Genomic DNA, 20,768 nt, shown 5'->3' with positions numbered 1-20,768 from the left:
CTTTGAATTGCCTTTCCTAATCAAGGAGGAACCTCACAACACCCTTCATAACTCTGTATACACTTTTGGCCTTCCCACTGGATACGGAGGGTCTATTTATATTCTGTTGGTCCCCCAAAGAACACATAAAATAAACTTTGTTCACACCTTATCATTTTTAAAGATAAAATTTTAAACTTATGATAAAAAAAATGCATTCTCAAGCAAAGGAGAAAGTGATTTTATTCAGCAGCAGTAAAGGGAACACTAACAGTAATCTCCTTGTTCTTCTTCTCCTATGTCTTCTTCATCCATCTTAACTAATTCTCACAGTTTCATTAAGTAAATATTATTATCCCTGTTCTATCGCTGAGGAAACGGAGGCTCAGAGAGATTAACTACCGAAGGTCACACGGCTAACAACTTACCAATATATGAACCCAGGCTTCTTTGGCTCTAATGTTTGCATTAGCTACTTCTTATGATCTAAGCTTTTAGGTTTAAAAAAAAATAATATGGTAGTTCTTCAGAAAAGATAAGTAGATGAATAATTTCCAAGGTAAAGTTAATCATAAAGCTCATAGAGAATATGTGCTTGCATAACATATCAATTGGTGCTAAATAGTAAATGCTAAAAAGAATCTTATCTGAAGAGGCAAGCCCTATATTTGTAAGGCCAGCATCCACTGCTGTTTGCTCTACTTCCAAGATAAAACACTAATAAACTTACAAGACTTAAAGACCTTACTTGCCTTCCAACCTCACCTGTTCCATTTTTACCTTCACTCACTTGTCTCTCACCGTTTCACCATAAATGTCCTAATGTTCCCTATCATACCTATCTCAGGAATTTTACTCACTTCTCTTCTCCAGTATTAGATCACTCTCCTACTTCCCTGAATATTTAAACAATTGATTATTTTTTTAATCTTCCAAGTTTTAATTTAATTGTCACTTTCTCTGAAGAGCTATTTCTGGTCACTCTACCTAAGCAAATGCCATCTCTTATTCTTTTTTTGTATCCTTCAGAAGTTGTAATTTGCTGGGTTTTTTTTGTTTTTCCAGTTTTCTTTTTGTTTTCCTTACTTGCCTATTGTCTGCCTGGAAAGCTTACTGGTAGACCTAGTGTCTGTTCCTTAACCATTGTGTATCCAAAGTCTAAAGCCTCCTCATTAGTTTTTGGATGAATAAGTTATATGTTAAACACAAACTATAATATAATATCGAGTGATAACAATAACAACTAGCATATAGTCAAAGAACACCTAAATTTATTATATCTCCACTTGTGACTTCTCATTTTTCCAATATTTCTTAATATAAATGAGATTCCTTACAATAAGGACCAAAACTCATAATCTCACCACGGCAGCAAAGTCCAATTGACACTGACATCACACTAAGCTTGTATGCACTGAGTCAAAGTAATCAGGGGTGATGAAAAAATAAGAAAAACTGATTCACACACTGAGAAACTTTTGATCGCATGAAAGCAGGATAAGACCTGCTGAATCCATGTGAAATCCAATATGTAAAACATCTTACATATTGAAGAAAAGGACCAATGAGACACCAAGGAAACTATTTTCAGGACATACATGTTTTGTCTTATTAAGAAAGAGAATGGGTTGACATAATAGAGAATTTTGACACAAGCTGCTAGCAGCAAAAGAGGTGCGACCTCACAAAGTTGGACTTGCTTTCACTGTCTAGGAACCATTTATGTTGTAAGTTCCAGGCCTTCTTATTTGACTTAATGTTTTTAAATACTCAGCGGGCATTGGAAATACAGTTCTGATGGAGAAATATATTATCATTAATTAATTGATCACATCAACGAGAACTGTATCTCCCCCGCCCCACCCCGCCCGCTAAACGTGTATGCTGCTGTGTGATGTCCCACTTGCTCCAACACTGTTTTATTATCAGCAAAATTCAATGGCCCTGAGCTAAGGACCCCAGGCCTTGAGACATACTGAAAATTGGACCTGGAGACAGCCAGCTGCCTTGTGTCTGAGTGTGTGTGTTCATAAGACTCCATGAAATCAGCCTTCAAAAGGATTCGATTGTGTCCAACATAAATTCTGCCATGCCTGGAGGATCTTCTGCTCTTGCTTTCACTAGATTTTCCTGGTGGGTGCAGTGTCTGATAGGTACACCGAGCAGCTCTCTGCTTTCTGTATGGTTATATCTTCAATTATTTTTATCTATAGTTTGTTTTTCCTCTGAACTTCACCCTCCTCCAACAATTGCCCATTTAACATCATTCTTTGGATATCTAACATAAAAACAAACATGTCCAAAATGAACTCAGAAGTTCAACATTCCACAAACTTTACCTTCCCTAAGTGTGTTCTACCTCAGTAAGTGCCACAAACCCTAGGTGGCATTCATGATTTCTACCATCTCTTGCATTCCCTATTTAGTCTGCCATCAAATCACATGGTCTCTATCTTCATGTTGTGTCAAAAATCGCCCCAGTTCTCCACCACGCATGGTGCAAGCCACCATCCTGTCTCCCCTGCATCACTGGAAAGTCATTCTGGGCAGAGGAGACAGTGAGCTCAAATGTCCCAAAGAAGTGTGCTGGGGCTTCAAGGAGCAGAAAGGGGGAGCACAGCAAACTGGGATTTAAAAAAACAAAAAACAAAACAAAGAGGTCAGAGAGATGGGGGTGAGGTGCTGCAAATGATGAAAGTCATGTTATGTTATTGTTAGAACTTTGACTTTTATTTTAAATGGAAATCATTGGAAAGTTTCAAGCAAGCAAGGGACATTCTCTGACTTCCATTTTAAAATACTTGCTTAGGCAGCTGTGTTGACAAGAGCTGCGTTGACAAGGGTAGAAGCAAGGACAGCAGGTAGGTTGGTTCCTGTGTAATCTAGATACAAGGTGAAGATAATTTTGATGGCAGCACTGGAATTGAGGGCTGGTCAAATTATGAGAACATTTAAAAAAATATATATGTATATATATATATATATATATTATATATATATATATATTAATATTTTATTGTTTTTTTACAGAGAGGAAGGGAGAGGGATAGAGAGTTAGAAACATCAGTGAAAAAGAAACATCAATCAGCTGCCTCCTGCACACTTCCTACTGGCTATGTGCCCGAAACTAAGATACATGACCTTGACTGGAATCGAACCCAGGACCCTTCAGTCCACAGGCCAACGCTCTATCCACTGAACCAAACCGGTTAGGGTGAGCTGGTCAAATTATGAAAGTAGAGTCAAACAAATATGGTGATAGATCACTTTGCATTTGAAGGAAAGAAATGGGTCAAGGGTTACATGGAAGTTATTGGCCTGACAACTAAATAAATGCTGTTTTATTAATTTAAATGAGGGAAGATTGAAGGACAAGTAGGAGTGAACAATAGTAATCTCATTAGGTCAGTTAGAGTCATGTTAAATTTGAGATGTCTTTTTGACATCCAAGTGGAGATGCCAAATCGACCATTAGATATGTAAGTTTCAAGCTGAGGAATAAAGTCTGGGCTGGAGAAATAACTGTTCAAGATCTAAATGGAAAAGTCACCAGAGTGAATGAGATCACCAAGGTGGAAAATATAGACTGGGAAGAGAAGAGGTCCATGGCCTGATTCCAGGCACTTCTTGCTTTTAGAGGAAAGGGAGATGATAAGGAATCACTAAGAAAGATTTAAGAAGGAGCATCTATAAAGATAGGGCAGTGGTGGCGAACTTTTTGAGCTCGGCGTGTCAGCATTTTGAAAAACCCTAACTTAACTCTGGTTCTGTGTCACACATAGAAATTTTTTTGATATTTGCAACCATAGTAAAACAAAGACTTATATTTTTTATATTTATTTTATATATTTAAATGCCATTTAACAAAGAAAAATCAACCAAAAAAATGAGTTCGCATGTCACATCTGACACGCATGTCATATGTTAGCCATCATTGAGATAGGGGAATGTAGCAAACATGCTTCCTAGCAGGGAGTCATCACTGTGTCAAAGCTCTGGATAAGTAAGGTAAAACCTGTGACATGATCACTGAGTCTAACAACATAGAGCTTGTCTTTTGCATAAAAAATGTTATTCATTTATATTACTCTATATCCTATATAATAAAAGGCTAATATGCAAATAGACCAAACCATGGAAGAACAGAACAACTGGTCGCTATGACATGCGCTGATCACCAGGGGGTGCACGCAGAGCATGGTGAGCATCACAGCAGGCAGCAGAGCGCGAAACATGGCGGGTGTCGGCTGTCGGGGGATGGTGGAGCAGGTGAGCGGGAGCGCCAGACCAAGGCAGGGAACCATCGCTGTCATTGGAGGGAGCCTCTGGTAGTTACTGAAAATTCTTTGCTCCCACATGCCACGGTCCTGCCTGGCACTTGCACCTGCTGCTGGCACCGACCCTCCTTGCACCCACTGCCAGCGCCTGGCACTGGTCCCAATCACTCGGCACCATCAGTGGGTGTGAATGGTGGCTGCCAGCCATGATCGCCCCTGAGGGCTTCTCCATCTCCCCCTACTCTTGAGGGGCGATCGGGGCAGTGGCTGCCACTTGCACCTACTGATGGTACCAGCCCTGCTTGCACCTGCTGCTGGTGCCAGCCCCAGTCACCATCAGCAGTGCTAGTGGGCAGACACTGTCAAGCATGTGGGAACAGTGGTGGTGGGTGCAGGGCTGCTGGCAGACAGGGGACTGAGGGCCATGGTGGGAGGAGCCTGGTTGGGGTATGGAGGATGGGCTGAGACCTACCCCTGTGCCCACAACAGCCTTGTGGCCCACAGTTCCTTTCAAGGTGCACGGATTTGTGCACTGGGCCCCTAGTATAAAAATGAATCTCAAAAAATACTTTAGCAAGAAGAATGTAATTATTCACTTAATTTTTTATTATGTCTGCTGCTTCCTCAAATGCCTCTACATTGGACTGTGAACATAGAGGCTAGTAGATTAACATTGGCTTCTGACAATTTCATACAAATTGCCATCTTTCAAACAAACTAATATTTGCACAACATTTAATGTTTACAGTGACTTAGAAGTACATTATTGAATGTGTAATGTACACCATATAGGGATAGTCAACATTATCTTTATTAATATTATTCTACAGATGTGGAACAAGAGCCTCTACAGGAGGCAGTGGCCGGTTTCACTTTGTGTGTATTGGAAATTCAACTTAAATCCTGTCATCTAACTTCAAGGACCCATTTATTTTCCTCTTATACCATACTGCTTTCGGCATAAGGATGAGTACCTTGATTAAAAAAATGTAGAATATGTATGTGTATGTGTGAATATATGTGTGTAAATTTACATGTATACATACATATGTGTGTGTGTATATATATATACATAACTATATATATGTGTGTATATACATATATACACACACACACACACATATATATAGTTATTGTCATTGTATCTCTGCTTTTTTATTGATCTACTAACATCCTCTTAATCATTTTCCCCATGACCATCAGGAAACAAGCATCTGAAGAAGAGACAGATTGCATAATATCTGTTGTAGTCAGTAGAGCACGTGCTTTGGAACCAGGAGTTAAAGACCCAGCTCTGTGACCTTAGTCTAGTCACATAATTTCTGGCCTCAATTGCTTTACCTGCATATTGTAGATCGTCATGTCTACTTTAAAAGATTTTAAGCAATCAAGACACATAATGAGTAAATCTTTCCACTTGACCTTTCTAAGGCTAGGCTGGTTACCGTTAGCGTGCTCTTCCATATCACCCTTCTCAGCACTTGGCACACTCCATTGTAGCTGTGGCCTCTGCATTAGCATGTTGAAGACAATGACTTTTCCATTTTTTCCATGTTCTTCTAAGAATAGGGTAAATGATAGTTATATAATCAAAGAATTAAACCCATGGCATATGTTAAGTGTAAAGTAAATGATAATATTATTAATGCCATTATTATATTATCTAGATTCATGAAAAATCAAACCCATAATTTTAGTCCCAATGACAAGAAAGAGGATTAACATTGCCATATCAAGCATCTTGTATCCAGTTTAGACTATTTATCTATCATATGGCATTGGTAACAAATCACTTCTCAAAGTTAATTGAACATTGCTGCTAGAAGAAATCACTTTTAAACTAATCCTACAGAAGGACAAACTCAAATTAAAGTGTCCAACTTTAGCTAGATATTCACTTATCCTTAATGTCTTCCAAGCTGCTGTGGCCACCTTTTCCTTTAACGTCTAATGAATTTACACATCAGCTGATCTTAAAGTAGAACTGAGTACATATTAACTGCTAAACAAATGTTTATTGATATAATTAAAAATAAGTGAATGGATAAGTACATGTGATAACTATTAGCAAAATCAAAATTTTAAAAATACAAATATTTTTCTAGGTTTTCAAATTCCAAAAGAATGCCATTTATGCTTTTGTTTTTCTACAATGAACATAATATTTTTCTAAGCTGCACATGCATGCTGTGAAATGTTTTTCTCTTATTAATTTCCTTTCTATACCCGGTTCCTAGACAGCTGAAAATTATGAGTTTACAGAACAAGATGTACTTTTCCATTCTTATTTTATGGCCAAGTACTATGGCATGCACTGTTATGAAAACAATTCTAAACTGTGCTTTATTATACTATATTGTGCAATTTATATTCCAAAGATACAATCGGCACCAGATACTATCAGAACATACAAATTTAATAAGAGACACAGTGTTCCTGTTGTCCTAATAGTTATTAAAATGAAACTCTTACCAGAAGACATTTACAGTGTCTTTTCAAAGATTTTCTGCATACTTTGATGGATCAGTAGGGGCCTCTAGATATAAATAGCAATATCATAGATTGTAGAAAAATACTATACTAAGCTGGAGGGAGCCTTTATAACCATCCAGACTGACTCCTTTATTTTACAAGCAAGACACCAAAGGTGAGAGAGAATAATTGATGCGACCTAAGTCATGTCTAAATTGTGGCTAGAACAGAGGATCACTGACACCTAATCAAGGAGTCCTTTCACTTTTATTGTTATTAACAATACTAGTAAGGTGAGTAGGGCACATAAGCATTAACATATAAATTCATAGTGTCCCTAAAACAGCTCCAAACTGCAGATAGAAAGTATCAAATTTTCACCTTTTTTTAGAGCAGAAACCACAGTCATAAGGGAAAAAGTAACTTATTTACTATCTAGGATTGCTTTGGTTATTTTGTGTTTACTAGAGGCCCAGTGCATGACGTTCGTGCAGTGTGTGTGTGTGTGTGGGGGGGGGGGGGGGGGGCGGTACGTGCAGCCTGGCCTGCACCCTCTCGCAGTCCGTGACCCCTTGGGGGATGTCCGCTGAGGGGTCCTTAGTGCTTCCTTGAAGGTGGGAGAGACTCCTTCCACCACCGCTGGGCTTGCCAGCTGTGAACTCAGCTCCTGCGTTGAGCATCTGTCCCCTAGTGGTCAGTTCACATCATAGCGACTGATTGTTTCATGGTTCTGTCTATTTGCATATTAGCCTTTTATTATATAGGATGTATTTTTGTCTTGATAGACTGTAAGTTTCATGAGAGAAGTAAGCCTGCTCATTTGGGATACTGATGAATTCCTTAGGCTTAGAAAATGTCTAATACATAGACTTTATTCAATACATATTTGTTAAATAAATGAATATAAATTTATTAGATATGATCAGGCTTACAAAATTTTGTTAAAACTTAAAGGACAAATCTCTAAGAAGTACAGTCAAGAACTACACACACACACAGACGCACACACACACACTGCATAAAGCAGACTATACTAAATGTCACACTGATACCATAAATAACTTGTATGATAATTAAAACAGTCACTTTGACTCTTGCTTGCATCAGGGAGTGTGTGGATATTGCTATGTAGCTTTGAAGTTTAAGTAAAGTCACAAAGTAAGAAATATGTGAAGGGTACCTCAGAATTTCATGACAACCTGCAGTTATGCTGACCAACCCTGGGTACTGGAGGTGAGAAGGATGAGCAGAGTTGATGTAGGGAAGCTGAGCCTGTCTGGAGCCTATAGGGTGAGTAGAAGTTATGATAAATGATGGAAGTATTTGGGAGGCTAACCAGGTGCACCCCAAGAATATCTAAAAGATTTTAGATAAATAAACCAACTTTTTTTCAGAGATGTAGAACAAAAGTGGTAGGTAAATATTAAATAAGAGGCTACTGATAATAAGAGACTGGATGTGATTCATGGTCAGGACTTTGTGAAGGGAAGGTGGAAAGAAGGGAAGGGAGGATAAAAGGGAAGAAGGAAGGAAGGAAGGAAGGAAGGAAGGAAGGAAGGAAGGAAGGAAGGAAGGAAGAAAACATCTAATGAATTTACACATCAGCTGATCTTAAAGTAGAACTGAGTACATATTGACTGCTAAACAAATGTTTATTAATAGAATTAAAAAATAATTCTATATTTTAATAGAAGGAAAGAAAATAGGGAAGGAAGGAAGACAGGGAAAGAGGGAGTGAGGGAGGGAGGCAGGTTGAGGAGAGGTAGAATAAGGGAAGAAATGAACTATTTAGGAAACATTTATTCTACACCCAACACTGTGTATACAATGTTGTCACATACATTTTTACTTAGTCCTTACGATGACCTTCCACTTTTAGATAAGAAAATTAATGCTCAAACGAGTTAAGTAAACCTTCCAAATATCCAGAGTGAAATAGAGATAGGATTCAGTGGGAGTCTATCAGCTCCAAAACCGTTTCACCACACACATTTTCAATTTTCTTTGTACAGATGCTTTACAGTTTTGCTAAAAAAACAACAAAAACACAACAATTTGCACTTCAGTAATTACATTGCATCTTCACATAATAACCTTATTCTGTCTTTTGAATAACCCCGTGAAGGCATATTCTTACCCCTATTTTATTGTTGAAGAGACAAAAAAATCAAGAGGTGGTTTAATTTGTCAGTAGCTCATGCTTACACATGCTGCCATGACTGGGACTCAAACCCATGTTTCGTAACTCTTAGTTGACGGTCCTTTCTACCATGATATGTAGTGATCCATTACACAATTTATAGCAAGTCCACGCCCAGAGTGCCAGGGATCCTACCAGGACCTTTCTACATTTGATCTTCACAAAAAAATCAGATGCTTGCACTTCAGAGATGAAAAAATTGACACAGATTTCTCTACTCATAACTCTTCTATAAAAACAGAAAAAAAAATGTAGAATACATTGTGAAATTCAAAGAGAGAGATAAAGAGATAGAGAGAAGAAGGAGAAGGGGAGAGATGTTTTCAGGACACAAAGGGCAAAGTTTCACTTATCTAAAAGTGCCACATCCATGCTTCGTTCTCAAGTTAACTAACATTATTTGAAACTTCTCTCCACCACTCATACCATCCTTCAGCTACATTTAATAAGTTACACAATCTTGAGACATCCCTTTAGAAGGTACAACCTCAGAGTCTGTCTGTGTCAGCCTCAGTCTTTCACTAGCTCATTAGACAATGCTGAGATAATTCCTTGGCTTCCACCTCCCTCCTCAACCAAATGCTACTTGCCAAGATGCCCAGGAAATACAAAGAGGAAGCAGAAAGGCTGTGAGACTCTTCATTTACAAGATGTTCTTAGAAGATCTGTATAAATCCCAACATTATGTCAAAATTCTTTTAACAATTTGTTTTTAAAAGTAAACAGCAGAAGTATGTTCAGTGTGCAAATTTAGCAGATAAGACTTTTTTTGTAAACACAAAGTGAACATTTTATTGCTACTATATTGGTATCATACATTTCCATAAATTCACAGACATAAATTTATGGTCACAGACATTTGTCTGGAAGTGCCCTTTCCGCCCCTGCCTTCAAACTTCTCTTCTTCCACAGATCCCCAGAGTTAAGCATTTCCCTCATCAGCCTCCAGAAAACTTTAGATTCCCACCATCATAATATTTAAAGCATATTCTGGATCTATGTGTTGATGAATTTTCTATCTAGATCACAAATTTTTTCAGTCAGGATTCAAGTCCTTTAACATATAGAAAATGTTTAATAAATGTCAGTTAAATCACTAGATTAACTCCATAATTATTTTATTATTTTTTAAAAGAATGTTCCTTGTAGTTATGACTTTTTAAAAATATATTTATATATATATATTTTATTGATTTTTTTTTTACAGAGAGGAAGGGAGACGGATAGAGAGTTAGAAACATCGATGAGAGAGAAACATCAATCAGCTGCCTCCTGCACGCCCCCCACTGGGGATGCACCCGCAACCAAGGTACATGCCCTTGACCGGAATCGAACCCGGGACCCTTCAGTCCGCAGGCCGACGCTCCATCCACTGAGCCAAGCCGGTTAGGGCTCCATAATTATTTTATTTGGCAGAAAAGAGTAATGGATTCCATAAAGATCAGGAAGTAGAAGTAGTGAAATTGAATTTTTAAACTGGCTATGTTAGTACTACATGGGAGAGCTTTCAGTTAGCATAAGCACACAACAAAAATGTAAGAGTTTTGGTGACAATAATAATACCTAACAAATAGTTGATAAGCAGTAACATTTTTAAAAAGAACTCAATGATATTATTAACATATTATTTTAAACTATTTTTATTATGTTAATAATGCATATATTAATTTATGCAATAGTATGTAATATAATAATTTATAATTGATATGTTAAATATACTACACATATGTTCATAGTATTATTATTCTCATTTTATAGATGGGGAAACTGAAGTACAGAGAAGTGAAATAGTTTTCCACACACCCCAGCACAGTTAGAACATGGTGTGAACTGCGCTGGGAAAGTGGGCAAGTGGACAGGCTCTGAGGTTAGCTCATGCAGACCTTACCCTGTTCCGTCAGGGACCAGCAAGTGGGAAATGGCCTTCAAGTTCCTGCTCTTCTGAAAACAGAGAGCAGTAGTCCAGTGAATCAAAAATTTTCTCTGCATATGAACCAGCAGAGTTCTTTAGTAGTTGCTGTTCTTTACTTGCAGGTTTAAAAACCATAATGCTGGCTAGAGGCTATACTTCATGCAGGTATCTTGAGTACCAAGCCTCTGCGGTCCATCCAGGGGTGGGGTCTGGGAAATGCAGTGCTGAGGGAGAGGCGAACAGTACCTGTGCTCACCCCAGCAGTCTGACCACAGCCTACTCATTACTTCAAGCCTGCCAGCCCGTACTCCTGGGAAGCTTTGGACCTGACCCTGTTTGTTCCTACCTTGATATTGAAATGAAGGGTTGAAAGTGAATATCTTTATCTAATTGCATCTCTGGTATAGAACAGTATTCTATCATTCATTCATTTATTCATTCAGTGGTCTATGTCCATACAATTGGGGAATAATATTCATTCATTGATGATTAAGAACATTAATACACTCATGTTCTCTGCCCATTCAGTTGATTAAAATTGTCCATTCATTGTTGATTAAGAGCATTTATTCGTTTTGGTAAAGAGCGTTTATCACTTAGCATTTTGCATCTATACAGTTGCTTAAAAGCACAGGCTCTACTATGAGACAGTTTCTAATTTTGTCTTCACTATTCTCTAGTTATCTTACCTTGAACAAATTTCTTTCTATCTCTAAAACTCAGTATTTCACTGTAAAACCAAGGAAAATAATACCTTTTCATAAGATGGTATAACAACTAAAAGAGATGATGCAAGTAAATTCTTAATACTATCTGGAACCTGTTTAGTGTTCAATATAGTATGCCTATGAATATTAATTATCACCTACTTTTGCAGTAATGGTAACAACAGTAAAGCCACTCTATTAGACATTAAATGAAAGATAAATTGAAATTCAGTCCCTGACCAAAGGGATCCTAAGTATAGTGCTGCTAGAATCCTAGTGATTTTCAAGGCTGGAAAAAATTGGATGGGAGATTATCTAATTAGAGACCTTAAATGCTAACCCAGCTTGAAAGTATTTGACAACAAAATAAAAGATTGCAGATAAATAAAAATAAAATATTTTGACATATGAAGAGATAAACATACTCATAGCGACATTTAAAATGTTAATAAAAACTTTAAAAAATTTGTTGATATAGGTAAAATGGAGTGGTAAAAACACAAAATATATTGTATATTAGGTATTCTAACTCACTTGATTATGAAAAAACACATTCTTCATTAAAAATAAGTCATGTGCATTATCTGTCCACTTATGTGCAATGTCATTTAAGACATTCCATCATTCTTTGCTTGAGCACTCTTCTGTAATCTGATGAGGTGTCCAGGGAAGAGACAATGATAGCCAAGGCATTAAAATGTAATCAAGATATGCAAATTCATATCTGAATGTGATTTGCTGGGAAAAGAAATTAATCTAGGCATGGTCAAATAAACAATGTGTAATATGGATAATTAATCACCAAATTAGCAGCTGCAGTCCCTTGAGGAAATTATGCAAATCGAAAAGGCCCCATCCACTGACACAATTAGACCACTTAATGGCAAGCTCTCAACAAAATAACCCTGGGGAACATCACAAAACAAATAGTTCAATCACCTCAGTGTCCCAAACTCCACTGGAATATTTAATATTATTCACAATTGTTTCTTCCCTTGAATTTATTTGGAAGGACCCCATCATATTTTAACAGAAAATATTCTAAGATTCCACACTATGGATGACTCATTAAAGTTTATTTTTCCTCTCTCAATTAAATATCTTATTAATGAAAACTGAAATCATGCAAATGATAAGGTTTCATGAATAAGGAAAGGCCAATTATATATTTCCTCTCAGTAACAACAAAATCAAAATAATATTGATGCACACGACAATGTGTGCTCTCTGTGGCCTGATGTCACCCATTTATTATATCAGCAGAAAAGAAAGGGTCACAGTAAGAGTGTTTTGTTTCCACGAATGTTAGAGGGTGTGGTTCCGTGCCTGCCTCCCAAGTGTGTAGCAAGTCTTCCTGCCTTTGTTCCCTCTACTCCACCTACATGAAAGTAGATGACAGTCACTCCTACAGAACCCTTTGAGACTGGGCCATGAGACTACCGCTCTATCCCCCCAAAAGATGTCTTCACCCCCAGAAAAGGGTTTATTAGACACCTTGTTATTATAATTTTGTTGTTGAAAAGACTAATTGCAGACAATAAATTGTATTAGAACTGTGTTTACTGATGATGTAGTTGTACCTATATTTATAGACTAGTCCCTGTGCACGGATTCATGCACATTGAAAGGACATTAATTAGAAAAAATATTTTAATATCCTATTTGCCATTTATAATAGAAGTTACAGAGATGAAAGAAATTAGTAAAATGTATATTAAAATAATATATAAATTGATTAATATATAAAAAATAACAACATGATATAACAACAAAGACATGATATAAAAATAACAAAAACATGATATAAAAACAACATTGACAAAAACAATGACTTATAAATTGATTAAACTTATTCTACTAACTCCCTGTATACTACATTATGAGTAAAAACACTTTCAGAGTGCTTGACTAATTTCCCTTGTAATGAAGTATTTACAGCTTTAACTTTACCGTCACACACTCTTCGAACTGGAGAGAAAGCAACATATAACTGACCATGTCCAAAAATGGGTTCAGGTAGGAATATTCCTACTCTGTCTAGAATTTGTTCTTGTGATTTATTAATAGTCATTGCAAATGCTGGCATCACGGGAAACTGTCTTCAAATGAATTTAAATAGGAGGCCACTGTCAGATGGGGACAAATCAATTCTTAGAATCAGAACAACCTCACCTTCCACAGATCCTGTTAATACTTCAACTTTGCTTATGTTAGGTTATAATCTTTTGATAATAAATCTAGTACCATTACAAAGACCTTATTTACTATACAGATTTCTCAGTAGCATGATGATTGCACCTACTTTCAATTTTGATTTATGACATGGCATTCCTGAAGGAATAATACTATTAAGAAATTCAATGGGAAATTTTTTCTTTTTGGCATCATCCGTTGAATTGATGGAATCATCACACAAATGGGTGTGAAAATCTCCATCGAGTATATCCAAAATTTCTTCATTTAATTCATGAGCATGCTTATTTTTTGGACAAAGCATCACAAGCTTAGATATATTTTTAATATTATCTGTAGATATACTATTTCCAAAGGTAGCTTCAATAATAGATCCATTACAAATCATTTCACAGGGGATTTCAATAATATCCATTTCTAAATGAAAACTGCTATCAAGTTTTCCATCTCCAAGTTTTACTAACCATTCACTGTAAGCAGAATCCTCTGACCTCATATTTGTTTTAAGAGACAACTGTCTGAAACATCCCCAAACATTACAGTACTTTAAACCCGTTTGTACTATGGCCGATCGCATAGCATGTGGCACAACAGTGAGACATTGTCAAAAATCCCCTCCGAGAAGGAGAACTTTCCTACCAAATGCAACATTCAAATTCATAATTTATCTTAGTAATTTACCTATGGCATTTATAGCATGACTGGATGCCATGGTGCATTAATCAATATTGTGAAGTTGGGCCTTTTTAATGGTTTTAGCAACTTCACTCTTTATATTGAGTCTAGAAATTGAAGTTTCATTTAATGGAATTGGTAATTTACATTGGGAATGAAAGGTTCTTCCACTGAGAGAAACACACGTGTGCGATTGGTGCCAGCGAGAGCTTTATATGTATTGGCATGTGTGAGTCAACGCTTATTTTTAAATTACCAATGCATGTCATAAGTACTGGCTGATTGGTTGGTCAGATGGTTGAACAGATGGACAGATGATTGGTCACTTAGCCTTTTATATATATACTAGAGGCTCGGTGCACAAAAATTTGTGCACTTGGAGGGAAGGGGGGGGGGTCCCTCAGCCTGGCCTGTGCCCTTTCGCAGTCTGGGACCCCTAGGGAGATAACGACCTGCTGGCTTAGGCCTGCTCCCGGGTGGCAGAGGGCAGGCCCAATCCCTAGGTGCAGCCCCTGGTCGGGCTCAGAGCAGGGCTGATTGGGGAGTTGGGGCACCGCCCCTGTCATGCACAGAGCAGGGCGGATCGGGAGGTTGTGATGCCACCATCAGTCATGCTGAGGGTAGGGCTGATTGGGGGTTTGGGGCACTGCCCCCTGTCACACTCAAAGCAGGGTCGATGGGCAGGTTGTGGCACCACCCCCTGCCATGCACAGAGTAGGGTCGATCAGGGGGTTGAGGAGGTCCCCCCCCATCATGCACAGAGCAGGGCCGATCAGGGGTTTGGGGAGCTCCCCGCTATCACTCACAGAGTAGGGCCGATAGGGGAGTTGGGGCACCGCCCCCTGTCACACACAGAGCAGGGCTGATCAGGGGGTTGGCGTGCCGCACCCTGTGACACTCAGGGCAGGTCCGATGGGGAGGTTATGGCTCTACCCCGTCACACACAGAGCAAGGCCCCTGGGGGGTGGGGGTTGGGGCGCCGCACCCTGTCACACACAGAGCTGCAGGGAAATCAGGTGGTTGGGGAGCTCCCCCCTATCAGGCACAGAGCAGGGCTGATCAGGGGTTTGGGGCACCTTCCCCTGTCACGAACAGAGCAGGGAGGATAGGGAGGTTGTGGCCCCCCCCCCCTGTCACACACAGAGCTGCAGGGCGATCAGGGGGTTTAGACGCTGCCCCCTGTCACACTGATCCCGGTGCTGGGAGGCATATTACCCTTTTACTATATAGGATAGAGGCCTGGTGCACGGGTAGAGGCTGGCTGGTTTGCCCTGAAGGGTGTCCTGGATCAGGGTGGGGGTCCCCACTGGGGTGCCTGGCCAGCCTGGATGAGGGGATGATGGCTGTTTGCAGCTGGTCACACACCCTTCAGGGTGGGGGTCCCCACTGGGGTGCCTGGCCAGTCTGGGTGAGGGGCTGAGGGCTGTTTTCAGGCTGGCGGATGACTGAAGCTCCCAACCGCTCCTTTTTTTCTTTTTTTTTTCTTTTTTATTCTGGGCCAGCTTTAGCTCTGAGGCTCCAGCTCTTTAGCCTCCGCTGCTGAAAGCAGGTTTCTGGCCTTTGTTTATCTTCTGTATTTGAAACAATGTTGCGATCCTGCTGGCTGAAGCCCTGCGGACTAAAGCAGGTTTCTGGGGTTTTGTTTAGCTTCTATATTTGTAACATAGTTGCTTAGAGTTGCAGCTCAGAGGCCGGCAGCGGCAGGCGAGGAACGTTGGAGTCCTCCGTCACTGAAGCAAGCAAGCCTCATGTTTGCTTCCAGCTGCCTGGCTGCTGGCCACCATCTTGGCTGGCAGTTAATTTGCATATCGCCCTGATTAGCCAATGGGAAGGGTAGCGGTCGTATGCTAATTACCATGTTTCTCTTTTATTAGATAGGACTAGAGGCCTGGTGCACAAAAATTTGTGCACTGGGGGGCGGGGGTCCCTCAGCCTGACCTGCACCCATTTGCAGTGAAGGACCCCTTGGGTGATGTCCACATGTCTACTTAGGCCCACTCCCCAGGGGATCAGGTCTAAGCTTGCAGTCAGACATCCTTCTGGCAGCCAGGGAGCCCTCGGGGGATGTCCGACTAAAGGTTAAAGCCCCCAAGGAAGCTGTGATGAGGAAGCTGGGGTGACAGAGGAGCCACGCTGTCCTGCTCTGCTGCTCTGGGTCGGGTCACATATGGGACGCCAGGGTGGGCTGGCCGATCGCTGCTTCCCCACCCGGCCTCCCCAGGTTGGGTCGCACACGGGATGCCCGGACGGGCCTGCAGATCATTGCTGCCCCGCCTGGCTGCCCCGGGTCGGGTCACACATGGGACGCCCACCACCCTGGGTCGCAGATACTGGGCCCGGACGGTGGCAGGTCAGGCAGGATGGTGCTGTCCTGCCCCACCGCCCCAGGTGGCAAATAGCAGGCCCAGATGGTGGCAGGGCAGGCGGGATGGCGCTGACCAGCCCTACCTGCAGTATGCAAATTAGCTGCCATCTTTGTTGGCGGTTAATTTGCACATCGTGCTGATTAGCCAATGGGAGGTGTAGTGAAGGTATGGTCAATTATCATGTTTGTCTATTATTAGATAGGATGGATGCCATTTATATCACTTGACTCCACTCTGATTAATACTACCACTTACCTCATTTATTCCTCCAACCAACTTAACATGCCCAAGGTCAAAGACCTAAGAATTAGCAAAATGGGGCTACAGATCTAGGTCTCCTGACTCTTCAGGTGGCATGCTAAATGACATGCTAACTGCTCTATCAAATGACACAACTAAGATACCACAGTTGGGAAATAACTACTGAGCTTCTCCACATATATACTCGATGTGACTGCTTGTGCTGTTGATGTCCAATTCCTCAGGCTGTCTGGAGGATGGGATTGGATCTCCTAGAAGACAATGAATCCTCTGACCCAAAGAAGAGGGAATTATAGCATTGACATATATTTTTTCCTGTTTAACCCTCATTTCATTTTCATATCCCCAAACTTAAGAGAAGCCCAGTAAAAGCCAGATGGGGGCTGCAATCTTCTTCCCTGTACAAGTGGTCTATAAGAAACCATTCACAATCTTCATACACTTGAGCAATGATATACCCCCTCTACTCTCATTAGCAAAAAAGTCTGAAATCTAGAACCACAGTCCCTAGTATTTTTAACAGTGGGAGGATGATTAGAAATCATGTAAGCTAGTTATTTTTAAACAATGCTCTGTAGAGCATGCGTGATTCTGAAATGTGCCTCAGGGGCCACTGTGTGTGTGTGTGGGGGGGGGGAGTGGGAGAAGGCAGGAGTCTGGGCCCCCCACCAAGTTTCAACCAAATTTAGTCCACATATATATCTTTTACAAAGTGGGTAACCATATGTGATATCCTTTGAAAGAAAAAGAACTTTACATCTCAAAGTATTATATTTATGCCCTCCCTAGCCCAATGTCCTCTATTTAGCTAAGAATCTTCCCATGTTAGTCAACTCCTCAAGGCCACACTTGAGTGCCCAGTGATCCAACACTCTTCCAGTGCCTATTGTCATCTTGATATTAAATTATGTATATGATCCAGTAGTGAATACAAATTCCTTCCCTGAATTACCGTTTTTACTCTTTTCCTAAGTTTTATCTTTTAGAGTTTTGGGCATCAGTTCTAGGTCAGACATTGATTTGACAAGTAAATCTGATGACCAAGTTTTTCCTTTAATAGCCGAGAAATTATATAGAGAGCCAATATTGTCTATTCTGACTCTGTTCCTTTATATCAACATGATCTATTACTTAGCACACTCCCAATTAATTCATAGCCTTCTAACATCTTCCCATGATTACCCAGGATTCTTCTGTTTATCTGAACCATTCTCATCTTATTACTAGATTACTTTGACCACTGGCTTCATTGGCCATACATGGTCTTACTCTAGGCCTTTGGATCTCATTTCTCCAATTTTTTAATCTCAGTTCTCACACAAGAACTACCCATTACCACCCATATAACCTTGGACTAGCATTATTTAAAAATATACTAGATTAGGTGTTGTATAATCATAGATAAACTGCTAAAATACCTGCATTTTATACCAAGGAAATGTATTGTGGTTTCTGAACCTGGTCTCACTTACATCGTCTCTATATGATAGCATAAATCTGCAAGAAGCACCAGGCTATACAAAGTAGCATTATTCAGATATTTCTTTTAATTTTTCCTAAACTTTACACCCTTGGATTTTCTGTACACTAAGATATAAATCCCTGTGCTTTGTGATATTTCTTTGATCAGGGAGAAGAAAGTAACACAAGAAATCCTTTCTAAGGAAGGAGTCAAAAACATCAAAGCAGATAAATACAGTATGAGAAGAAATGTTCATACCCAAGCATGTTGACTGAAATTTGTATTGCCACAAAATAGGTTTATCAACCACATTCTTTCAGAACAAAGCCTGAAGGTAGGTCTGCAAGTCAAGAAGAAACAAGCTGAGCAGGAAAACTAAAAGAAAACAAAAAAACTGAATTCGATAATTTATTGTGTCTAATCTCAATTAAATTTAAATCTTGTTTTGCATCAGATTCCACACACACAGACATACTATTGCACACACACACATACCCTATACATCCTCCCATAGGCCAAATAAATCTTTATAATTAATATATAACTCTGGATTTGCTTATCTAAGCATATAAAATGAATAAGAACCAGACAGCTTACTTAATAGAACAAGTTGTGATGGAGAGAACCTTATTCTGCATGTTAATAGGTCAAGACTTGATTACAAGAAAGCTTAGAAGAAAAATGTTAAGCCAGAGAATGTCTGCTATTTTAGTCACATGATGACAAACAAAATTAATTTTTTCATAAGTTGACTAAAGCTATTATTAATTTTTTTTAATATAATGTAAAGAGAAATGATCTGGAAGTTAACTGTTATAGTCAAACTAATGGGGAATAGAAAAGTAAAGCAAGACCTAGGAAATCACATGAGTAATTAATAGTAAAATGTTCTCCTTAATTTTGGTTACTTTAGTAGCAGTTTGTTTGTCAGTATGCTTCTTGATGATTCTCCTTTCTTCTGTGGTTTCCACTCATTCCCTCTCAGCTGTGACTTTTTCATAAATATCATCATCATTATATTATTTCTATTATATCATTATAGAGGAAAATAAGCAAAAAAATCTTTAAGTGTACTCAGTGTTTGGCCTAGTCTTGGATAGAGCACAAGACTCATGGAAGGAAGAGTCCTTAAGGATAGAAATGCACCTGCTTCCTACAATTATTTCTATATGATAGATGTTTTAGATGGGAAGAAGACATAGCATGACCATACTCTGTTGGTAAACAATAGAATAAGTCCATATAGAAATAATTGGTAAAGAGGCTTGACTATACCATATATATATATATATATAAGCCTAAGAGGCCATCTGACCACTCAACAATTTGACCAGTAGCTATGATGCTCACTGACCACCAGAGGGCAGATGCTCAGTGCACAGGCATGGAAACATGGAACAGACATGAATCTCAGAGGGAAGAGGGGTAGGAGGAGGGCAGGAAGAGATTAACCAATGATCTTATATACATATTAGAGGCCCGGTGCATGGATTCATGCACCAGTGGGGGTCCCTCAGCCTGGCCTGCAGGGATTAGGCTGAAACCAGCCTGGTGCACAGATTCTTGCACCGGTGTGGTCCCTCTCCCTGGCCTGTGGGGACCGGGCCGAAACCAGCAGTCTGACATCCCCTGAGGAATCCTGGGTTGCGAGAGGGCACAGGCCAGGCTGAGAAACTCCACTGGTGTACATGTGCCAGGCCTCTAGTGACTACATGATGACTGGGTCTACTGTGGACATTTGGCTTGCTTAGTCAATAGCCTGGATCACTTCATAGCTAATATAGACTCTATTGTGAAAGTATTTGAGAATCCCTAAGAAAATAGCCAATGTGTACAGGTCATCAGTGTGGGAGCAAAAATCAGTAGAAGAGTCAACTAGAGCTAAGGCATAAAAAAATAGTTATATTTGTTTTGTTTTATTTGTACTTAGGCAAATAACATAGGTTTCATCTCCAAATAAAAACTGCCTCAGATGGTCCAAAAGTACAAGTGTCTGTTTGGTTTTCTAGTTTTGGTATAATCCATTTTCATATCTATTTTTCACTTATCAAAATTCAACTACCATATTGGATCAACCAAATACTCTAAGTGCTCCTCTCTATTTTCTAGCATCCCCTGCCACTCCTTCAGAAAGGAGGATTTGAATCACCCCATCTGATAAAGAAACATGACCAGTTGAGGTGCTTGCTGAAGCCAAACGAAACGCAGAATGAGTACTGGGAGAATGCAGTTATAAATACTAACTACAGCTACATGACCAGTTA

The sequence above is a fragment of the Myotis myotis genome, unplaced genomic scaffold (genome assembly GCF_014108235.1).
Source record: "Myotis myotis isolate mMyoMyo1 unplaced genomic scaffold, mMyoMyo1.p scaffold_m19_p_3, whole genome shotgun sequence".
Lineage (NCBI taxonomy): Eukaryota > Metazoa > Chordata > Mammalia > Chiroptera > Vespertilionidae > Myotis > Myotis myotis.
This window is presented reverse-complemented; position numbering follows the sequence as displayed.